The following is a 10,776-nucleotide window of genomic DNA, read 5'->3' as shown; positions in this document are numbered from 1 at the left end:
CCCGCCTGACACGGCTGATAACAGGGAGTAATAGACTGTACTCACCTGTCCTACAGTCACCTCCCCCGCCTGACACGGCTGATGACAGAGAGTAATAGACTGCACCCACTTGTCTCATTCCCACTGCAGTCTTCCTACCAGTATCAGTGGCACCCCCTACAGGTATGCTGTGCAGTTTGCTTCTGTGCTGCCTGTACACTTCGGTCCGATGACCCCAGCAGGTTACTGTGCTGCCCACAACCGATGTAGACTACAACCCCCAACAGGCTCTGCTGCTCCTATGGCTTACAGCCTGTCACTCCCCTCCTAGTCTGCTGGCCACCAACCTTCCTTGCAGGGATCGCTGCCGGGTTGGCGGAGTCCGCTGCGGGTCTAAGACTTGGCTCTGCACCTTCTAGCTCAGTAGGTGGGATGCAATGTGCTCACATCTGTGGGTGATTAGCTGGATATTTACCTGGGATGGACAGGAAGCTGCGGTGCTGTGCATGTCAGCTGCTCTCTGTCTGAGCTGGCAGTGAACGGCTCCCGTGGGCAGCGTGGTGTCCGCTGTTCCTTACTCCGCATGGCTCTGTGTTCTGTGTATTGTTAGTTGGTCTCTGAGCTGGCAGTGAGTGGCTCCCGTGGGCAGCGTGGCGGCCGCTGTTCCTTACTCCGGACGGCTCTGTATGCTGTGTATTGTCAGTTGCTCTCTGTCTGAGCTGGCAGTGAGCGGCTCCCGTGGGCAGCGTGGTGTCCCCTGTTCCTTATTCCGGATGGCGCTGTGTATTGTCAGTTGCTCGCTGTCTGAGCTGGCAGTGAGTGGCTCCCGTGGGCAGCGTGGTGTCCGCTGTTCCTTACTCCGGACGGCTCTGTATGCTGTGTATTGTCAGTTGGTCTCTGAGCTGGCAGTGAGTGGCTCCCGTGGGCAGCGTGTTGTCCAGGGTTCCTTACTCCGGATGGCTCTGTATGCTGTGTATTGTCAGTTGGTCTCTGTCTGAGCTGGCAGTGAGTGGCTCCCGTGGGCAGCGTGGTGTCCGCTGTTCCTTACTCTGGATGGCTCTGTATGCTGTGTATTGTCAGTTGCTCGCTGTCTGAGCTGGCAGTGAGTGGCTCCCGTGGGCAGCGTGGCGTCCGCTGTCCCTTACTCCGGACGGCTCTGTGTGCTGTGTATTGTCAGTTGGTCTCTGAGCTGGCAGTTAGTGGCTCCCGTGGTCAGCGTGGTGTCTACGGTTCCTTACTCCGGACGGCTCTGTGTGCTGTGTATTGTCAGTTGCTCTCTGTCTGAGCTGGCAGTGAGCGGCTCCCGTGGGCAGCGTGGTGTCCGCTGTTCCTTACTCTGGACGGCTCTGTGAGCTGTGTATTGTCAGTTGGTCTCTGAGCTGGCAGTGAGCGGCTCTCGTGGGCAGCGTGGTGTCCGCTGTTCCTTACTCCGGACGGCTCTGTATGCTGTGTATTGTCAGTTGCTCTCTGCCTGAGCTGGCAGTTAGTGGCTCCCGTGAGCAGCGTGGTGTCCGCTGTTCCTTACTCCGGACGGCTCTGTATGCTGTGTATTGTCAGTTGCTCTCTGAGCTGGCAGTGAGTGGCTCCCGTGGGCAGCGTGGTGTCCGCTGTTCCTTACTCTGGACGGCTCTGTGAGCTGTGTGTTGTCAGTTGGTCTCTGAGCTGACAGTGAGTGGCTCCCGTGGTCAGCGTGGTGTCTACGGTTCCTTACTCCGGACGGCTCTGTGTGCTGTGTATTGTCAGTTGCTCGCTGTCTGAGCTGGCAGTGAGTGGCTCCCGTGGGCAGTGTGGTGTTCGCTGCTCCTTACTCCGGACCGCTCTGTATGCTGTGTATTGTCAGTTGCTCTCTGTCTGAGCTGGCAGTGAGTGGCTCCCGTGGGCAGTGTGGTGTCCCCTGTTCCTTACTCCGGACGGCTCTGTGAGCTGTGTATTGTCAGTTGGCCTCTGAGCTGGCAGTGAGTGGCTCCCGTGGGCAGCGTGGTGTCCCCTGTTCCTTACTCCGGACGGCTCTGTGAGCTGTGTATTGTCAGTTGGTCTCTGAGCTGGCAGTGAGTGGCTCCCGTGGGCAGTGTGGTGTTCGTTGTTCCTTACTCTGGACGGCTCTGTGTATTGTGTATTGTCAGTTGCTCTCTGTCTGAGCTGGCAGTGAGTGGCTCCCGTGGGCAGTGTGGTGTTCGCTGTTCCTTACTCCGGACGGCTCTTTGTGCTGTGTATTGTCAGTTGCTCTCTGCCTGAGCTGGCAGTTATTGGCTCCTGTGGGCAGCATGGTGTCCGCTGTTCCTTACTCCGGACGGCTCTGTATGCTGTGTATTGTCAGTTGCTCTCTGTCTGAGCTGGCAGTGAGTGGCTCCCGTGGGCAGCGTGGTGTCCCCTGTTCCTTACTCCGGACGGCTCTGTATGCTGTGTATTGTCAGTTGCTCTCTGTCTGAGCTGGCAGTGAGTGGCTCCTGTGGGCAGCCTGGTGTCCGCTGTTCCTTACTCTGGACGGCTCTGTGAGCTGTGTATTGTCAGTTGGTCTCTGAGCTGGCAGTGAGCGGCTCCCGTGGGCAGTGTGGTGTCTGCTGTTCCTTACTCCGGACGGCTCTGTGTGCTGTGTATTGTCAGTTGCTCTCTGTCTGAGCTGGCAGTTGGTGGCTCCCGTAGGCAGCGTGGTGTCCGCTGTTCCTTACTCCGGACGGCTCTGTATGCTGTGTATTGTCAGTTGCTCGCTGTCTGAGCTGGCAGTTAGTGGCTCTCGTGGGCAGCATGGTGTCCGCTGTTCCTTACTCTGGACGGCTCTGTGAGCTGTGTATTGTCAGTTGGTCTCTGAGCTGGCAGTGAGTGGCTCCCGTGGTCAGCGTGGTGTCTACGGTTCCTTACTCCGGACGGCTCTGTGTGCTGTGTATTGTCAGTTGGTCTCTGAGCTGGCAGTGAGTGGCTCCCGTGGGCAGCGTGGTGTCCGCTGTTCCTTACCCCGGACGGCTCTGTGTGCTGTGTATTGTCAGTTGCTCTCTGTCTGAGCTGGCAGTGAGCGGCTCCCGTGGGCAGCGTGGTGTCCGCTGTTCCTTACTCTGGACGGCTCTGTGAGCTGTGTATTGTCAGTTGGTCTCTGAGCTGGCAGTGAGCGGCTCTCGTGGGCAGCGTGGTGTCCGCTGTTCCTTACTCCGGACGGCTCTGTATGCTGTGTATTGTCAGTTGCTCTCTGTCTGAGCTGGCAGTTAGTGGCTCCCGTGAGCAGCGTGGTGTCCGCTGTTCCTTACTCCGGACGGCTCTGTATGCTGTGTATTGTCAGTTGCTCTCTGTCTGAGCTGGCAGTGAGCGGCTCCCGTGGGCAGCGTGGTGTCCGCTGTTCCTTACTCTGGATGGCTCTGTGTGCTGTGTATTGTTAGTTGGTCTCTGAGCTGGCAGTGAGTGGCTCCCGTGGGCAGCGTGGTGTCCGCTGTTCCTTACTCCGGACGGCTCTGTATGCTGTGTATTGTCAGTTGCTCTCTGTCTGAGCTGGCAGTGAGTGGCTCCCGTGGGCAGCGTGGTGTCCGCTGTTCCTTACTCCGGACGGCTCTGTATGCTGTGTATTGTCAGTTGCTCTCTGTCTGAGCTGGCAGTGAGTGGCTCCCGTGGGCAGCGTGGTGTCCGCTGTTCCTTACTCCGGACGGCTCTGTATGCTGTGTATTGTCAGTTGCTCTCTGTCTGAGCTGGCAGTGAGCGGCTCCCGTGGGCAGTGTGGTGTTCGCTGTTCCTTACTCCGGACCGCTCTGTATGCTGTGTATTGTCAGTTGCTCTCTGTCTGAGCTGGCAGTGAGTGGCTCCCGTGGTCAGCGTGGTGTCCGCTGTTCCTTATTCCGGACGGCTCTGTGTGCTGTGTATTGTCAGTTGGTCTCTGCCTGAGCTGGCAGTTAGTGGCTCCCGTAGGCAGCGTGGTGTCCGCTGTTCCTTACTCCGGACGGCTCTGTGTGCTGTGTATTGTCAGTTGGTCTCTGAGCTGGCAGTGAGTGGCTCCCGTGGGCAGCGTGGTGTCCGCTGTTCCTTACTCCGGATGGCTCTGTATGCTGTGTATTGTCAGTTGGTCTCTGTCTGAGCTGGCAGTGAGTGGCTCCCTTGGGCAGTGTGGTGTCCGCTGTTCCTTACTCCGGACGGCTCTGTATGCTGTGTATTGTCAGTTGCTCTCTGTCTGAGCTGGCAGTGAGTGGCTCCTGTGGGCAGCCTGGTGTCCGCTGTTCCTTACTCTGGACGGCTCTGTGAGCTGTGTATTGTCAGTTGGTCTCTGAGCTGGCAGTGAGCGGCTCCCGTGGGCAGTGTGGTGTCCGCTGTTCCTTACTCCGGACGGCTCTGTGTGCTGTGTATTGTCAGTTGCTCTCTGTCTGAGCTGGCAGTTGGTGGCTCCCGTGGACAGCATGGTGTCCGCTCTTCCTTACTCCGGATGGCTCTGTGTATTGTGTATTGTCAGTTGCTCTCTGTCTGAGCTGGCAGTGAGTGGCTCCCGTGGGCAGCGTGGTGTCCCCCTGTTCCTTACTCCGGACGGCTCTGTGTGCTGTGTATTGTCAGTTGGTCTCTGTCTGAGCTGGCAGTTAGTGGCTCCCGTGGGCAGCGTGGTGTCCCCTGTTCCTTACTCCGGACGGCTCTGTGTGCTGTGTATTGTCAGTTGCTCTCTGTCTGAGCTGGCAGTGAGTGGCTCCCGTGGTCAGCGTGGTGTCTACGGTTCCTTACTCCGGACGGCTCTGTGTGCTGTGTATTGTCAGTTGGTCTCTGCCTGAGCTGGCAGTTAGTGGCTCCCGTAGGCAGCGTGGTGTCCGCTGTTCCTTACTCTGGACGGCTCTGTGAGCTGTGTATTGTCAGTTGGTCTCTGAGCTGGCAGTGAGTGGCTCCCGTAGTCAGCGTGGTGTCTACGGTTCCTTACTCCGGACGGCTCTGTGTGCTGTGTATTGTCAGTTGGTCTCTGCCTGAGCTGGCAGTTAGTGGCTCCCGTAGGCAGCGTGGTGTCCGCTGTTCCTTACTCTGGACGGCTCTGTGAGCTGTGTATTGTCAGTTGGTCTCTGAGCTGGCAGTGAGTGGCTCCCGTGGTCAGCGTGGTGTCTACGGTTCCTTACTCCGGACGGCTCTGTGAGCTGTGTATTGTCAGTTGGTCTCTGAGCTGGCAGTGAGTGGCTCCCGTGGGCAGCGTGTTGTCCAGGGTTCCTTACTCCGGATGGCCCTGTATGCTGTGTATTGTCAGTTGCTCTCTGTCTGAGCTGGCAGTGAGCGGCTCTCGTGGGCAGCGTGGTGTCCGCTGTTCCTTACTCCGGACGGCTCTGTATGCTGTGTATTGTCAGTTGCTTTCTGTCTGAGCTGGCAGTTAGTGGCTCCCGTGAGCAGCGTGGTGTCCGCTGTTCCTTACTCCGGACGGCTCTGTATGCTGTGTATTGTCAGTTGCTCTCTGTCTGAGCTGGCAGTGAGCGGCTCCCGTGGGCAGCGTGGTGTCCGCTGTTCCTTACTCCGCATGGCTCTGTGTGCTGTGTATTGTTAGTTGGTCTCTGAGCTGGCAGTGAGTGGCTCCCGTGGGCAGCGTGGTGTCCGCTGTTCCTTACTCCGGACGGCTCTGTATGCTGTGTATTGTCAGTTGCTCTCTGTCTGAGCTGGCAGTGAGTGGCTCCCGTGGGCAGCGTGGTGTCCGCTGTTCCTTACTCCGGACGGCTCTGTATGCTGTGTATTGTCAGTTGCTCTCTGCCTGAGCTGGCAGTGAGTGGCTCCCGTGGGCAGCGTGGTGTCCGCTGTTCCTTACTCCGGATGGCTCTGTGAGCTGCGGCTTATTCTACTTAAGCTAAGTGCAGTGTTTTATTTTGTTTTGTCCCTTTATCATTTTGGCCAATTAGGGTTACTGAGGTCCCAGGAACGAGTGCAGGCCCGCATCTATCACCGCGATCAGTCTGCCGTGTCGGGCAGGGCCCTCTCCCTCGTTTGTTACATATTTAGGGAAAGACTTCTCGTTTGTTTTGGCCACCGCACTGTGAGCCACTGTTGTGCAAATCTGCAGTTCCTGGTCCAGCACGTCCCCTGCAGATGTAACAGAATTCACAGCCCTACTTACTCAGTGGGATATTGGTTACCTTTGTGAGGATGAATCCCATTGAGGTGTTAACTAGTCAGTTGAGGGCGCTGACACTGGAGGTTGCTGAGATCAAACAGCAGCACCCCATCCTGGGGGCTTCTATTAAGGAGCCTAAGATCGATCTTCCGGATCGTTTTGCTTCAAAGAGTCCTGTAAACTTTACTTCAGCCTACGCCGCCTGTCCTCGGTTGACGAGCTCCAGAGGGTGGGAATCATTTCTAGGTTGCAGGGTGCCCCCCAGCCATGGGCATTTTCCTTGCCCCCCTCGTCTGAAGCTTTGCGCTCTGTGGATCAGTTCTTTGAGGCCTTAGGGTTAATTTATGACGACCTTGATAGGGTTGCCCTGTCAGAGGGGAGGCTCAGAGGCTTGTGTCAGGGGGATTTTCCTATGGAGTTCTGTGCTGAATTATGCCTCTGGGCGACTGAGACTAATTGGAACGACCCGGCGTTGTGGAGTCAGTTTTATTGGGGCTTAGTGGATAAGATTAAGGACCTTCTGGTGGCGTATCCCGTGCCTCAAAGCCTTGATGCAGCAATGTCTTTAGCCGTTAGGGTAGGAGGACGGATTAGGGGAAGACATGAGGAGCTTTCTCATATCCCTGCTGATGGAGGGGAACCCATGCAACAGGGTTCAGTAGTTGGCAATGCCCGTAGGTAGAAGAGGGGTCAAAGCAATGGGCGGTGTTTCCACTTCAACCAGATGGGACATTTCCTGCAAAACTGTCCTCGCTGTAACTCTCATCCAGGAAGACTAGGTAGTCTGGAGGTTAGAGGGGAGACCCCCTCCAGGTCCAATGATTGCTTGGATGTCATCCCCTAGGCTGGTGCTTCCCAACGAGACCCTCGCTTAGCGTGGTATTGATCCAATCACGATCTTCTTGGATTGTGCAGCGGGCATCAATCTTATCCATCAAGAGGTGGTCAAGCGTTGTGGGTTGGAGATAAAACCTCTGGATTCCCCCATCCCCGTCTCCGCTATTGATGCCTCTCCATTGTCGCAGAGGTGTCTGAGGTTTTGTGTCCCAAACCTTTGTCTAAAGATTGGATTATTTCACACTGAAGTCATCACCTTGTATATGAGGGAATCCCTTCTGGCGCGAATAGTCTTGGGTTTGCCCTGGTTGTGGTTGCATAATCCCGTGGTAGACTGGGGGTAGGGGGACGTTTGTTAAGTGGAGCCCCCACTGTAGTGACTACTGTATTTCAGTAGAAGTGTCTTCTGTACAAGCAGAGTTACCTGATGATTGGTCTGTCTCTGCTGATGTGTTTTCAGAAGAAGGGGCCGACAAACTCCCGCCTCACAGAGAAGGGGACTGTTCTACTGGACTCATTCCGGACTGTAAATTGCCCAAAACTCGCATGTACAGCCTAACTGTGCCTGAGAGACAGTCCGTAAAGGGTTATATTCAGGACAGTCTAACGAGAGGACACATCCGTCCTGCAGATTCTCCTTTAGCCACGGGGTTTTTCTTTGTTAAGGTGAAGGATGGGGGTCTGCGACCCTGTGTGGGCTTTAGGGAGCTCAACAAGATCACTTAGTGTAATCCGCACCCGTTGCCTCTCATCCCTCATGTTTGCTCAGTTGAATGGGGCCAACTGGATCTACGAAGGACATATAACCTAATTCAGATCAAGGAAGGCGATGAATGGAAAACGGCATTTAACACCCCATTTTGAGAGTTTGGTGATGCCGTTTGGGTTAACTAATGTGCCTGCAGTTTTTCAGGCTTTCATTAACCCCCTAACGACCAGCCCATAGTCTTTTTACGTCCTCCCGAAGTGGACTTTATTCTCTGAGGACGTAAAAACATGTGTCCTGCAGAGAATAAAGCCCCTCAGGCTCTGGACGTGACAGCTCCATGCTGTCGGTGCCCGCAATCGGCGCTATCCGGTGGATAGCGCCGATCGCAAAAAAGTAAACAAAAGTGCAAAAAAAATTACATATTCAGCTGCCCTGATGGATCGGATCCATCAGGGCAGCTGAAATTACTCACCCAGGTCCGCCGCACTGCTCCCCGCTCTCCTAGTCCTCCGGTCCCCGAAGCCGTACTTCTACGCATGCGCGCCAGGTGGCATTACGTCAGCCGCATACGCAGAAGAACCGGCGGTGCGGGAAATGTAAAATCTCCTGGCTCTTGTAGGTAGCTGGGAGGCAGGAGATGTCAGCGGGGACCGCGGTGAGCTGTCCCCGGTACCGCTATCGCTGTTATCCAATGGATAACGGCAATCGCGGAAAAGTGAATAAAAGTGTTAAAAAAAGAAAAGCTTCACCTCCCCTGATGGATCGGATCCATGAGGGGAGGTGAAAATACTCACCCTGCTTCCTCCATGTCCTCCGGCCGGTGTCGGGGACCCCCCCCCCCCCCCCCCCCCCGCTGGCTTCTGCGCATGTGCCGATGTGGCGCACATGCGCAGAAGGCCGGCGAGCCCGGCAAGTTCAAAATCTCCCTGCACCCGGCTGTCACAGTTAGCCGAGTGCAGGGAGATATGACTGGGGACCACTGTATGCGGTTTCCAGTCATATGATCATCGTTATCCATCAGATAACGGGGATCATAGAAAGTAAAAAAAGTTAAAAAAAGTTTATAAAGTTAAAGTTTCATCTCCCCTTATGGATCGTATCCGTAAGGGGGGATGAAATTACGTGCCCAAGGTCCCCGGATTTGTTCCCTGATGGGATGTTGATCCGCGGACCTTACCCCATCTTCGGAGCATGCGCTCATCAGCATGATGGCGGACGCATGCGCAAAAGTGAAAGATTGCCGAAGAAATGTAAAATCTCCCTACTGCTGGCTACCGAAGGTAGCCAAGAGCCTGGAGATGTCACGGGGAGCCGCGGTATGCGGTTACTGGTCACGTGATCGCCGTTATCCAATGCATAATTGCAATCACGTAAAAGTTCTTTAAAAAGTGGCAGTTTCATCTCCCCTCACCGATGCGATCGGTTGGGGGAGATGAAACATCTTCTCGGAGGCTTCCGCATTTGAATCCAGATGCGATTATCCTTCATGGATCCTGCCAGCTTCTGGGTATGCGCCCGCCGGCAAAATGCCGGACACATTCGCAGGAGCCCAGGAAATTTTAAATCTCCTTGCTCCCAGCGACCAACGGTCGCTGAGTGCTTGGAGCAGTGTCCGGTGGCCTTGTTGAGCGGTCCCCGGTCACGTGATAAATTAGCGAACTAACATTAGGCCGGTCACACGTGACCGGAGAGGAATTACGGGTTCTGCATGCGCTTGATCAGCGGTAATCCACGGATCAATCACATGCATTGGATCACACAATTCCCCCCAATTAGCGGGTCGGAATTACGGAATCCACTCGCAAAAAACAGAACACGGCATGCTATATTTTACAGCGGATATCCGCGACCTAAAGCCCATTGTGCTCTATGACTGCGGATATACCCGCAGCCCATATACAAACACATTGTGTACGGGCTGCGGGTACCCGGGTCATCGCTAAGCGATGGCACGGGAAATATAAACAAAAAAACGGTGTACTGCGCATGACCGCCTGTGTGAGTAGGCAGTTATGCGCAGTACATTACGCGGCCGTAGGCAGGGCTGATGGCCGTATGCAGAATCCGCTTGCGGAGGCTTGCAGCGGATTCCAGCTGAGAGCCCGGCTGTGACTCATATTCAGACCGCTACCTGTAATACGTAATTTACAAGAAGCCCCGGGAACGCTCGCCTTCATGCAGTTCCAGGAGCAGCTTGTTGAGCGTCTTCTGTGTGAGACCGCCGCACCTCCGCAAGCTTACGGAGACTCACAGAGTGCCACTTTTTAGACCCCATCCCCGCCGCTGAGGTCAAGAAATACCCCCAAAAAGCATGAGAGGAGGGGGGATACCCGGTATTATTGCCCCATGTGCCCATCCCAACCAGCCTCCGTAATTACCCCTGTCTTCGGACATACTACACAGTTCACATTATTACTTTTATCTAAGATTTAGGGAACGACGAAAAGGGCGCGGAGTGTGTGGGGGAGGGGCGGGGGATTTTTAGGGAGTCAATTTTTATTCCGTACAAGTGGACAATGGGGCCTGGGATTTATTCAGTTCTGCCCTGAAATCCAGCGGGCATTCCCTCCATTATGGGCCTAGCCATGTGTCCTGTAAATAGATTAGGGCCACAATGGGTATGTTTCTGAGCACGGGACAAACAGGGGTATCCATTCTGGGGTGCAAATCCTCATTCTCATGTGTACTATATTTACAAAAATATGAAATTTTAGTTTTTCTCCTCTAAATTGCATTGACTCCTAAAAAAAAAAACCTGTGGGGTTAAAATACTCCTGACACCCCTCAGTGAATACGATAAAGGGTGTAGTTTATAAAATGGGGTCACTTGTGGGAGTATCTATCATTTTGACTCCTATGAGCCTTTCCAATCTTGGCTTGGTGTAGGAAAACAAAGTGTTCCTCAAAATGTGGAAAGGTAATGTTAAATTTGTACGTCTCCTAAATGGTTAAAAAAAACGAAAGTTTTTCCAATGTGCTTCCAGAATAAAGTAAACGGATGGAAATATATATCTTAGCAAAAATTTCTATATTATGTTTGCACATATTTGAGATATTGCAGTTGGAAATGGGAAAAAATGACGATTTTTTTTTTCCCCAAAATTTTCCCAATTTTGGCGCTTTTCTATCGGTCTTTTTTTTCCGCCTAAATGAAGTACAACATGTGGCGAAAAAACAATGTCAGGATCGCTTGGATATGCAAAACCTTTCTGGT

This window comes from Eleutherodactylus coqui, chromosome 3 (assembly GCF_035609145.1).
Source record: "Eleutherodactylus coqui strain aEleCoq1 chromosome 3, aEleCoq1.hap1, whole genome shotgun sequence".
Classification (NCBI taxonomy): domain Eukaryota; kingdom Metazoa; phylum Chordata; class Amphibia; order Anura; family Eleutherodactylidae; genus Eleutherodactylus; species Eleutherodactylus coqui.
Note: the sequence above shows the minus strand (reverse complement) of the source record.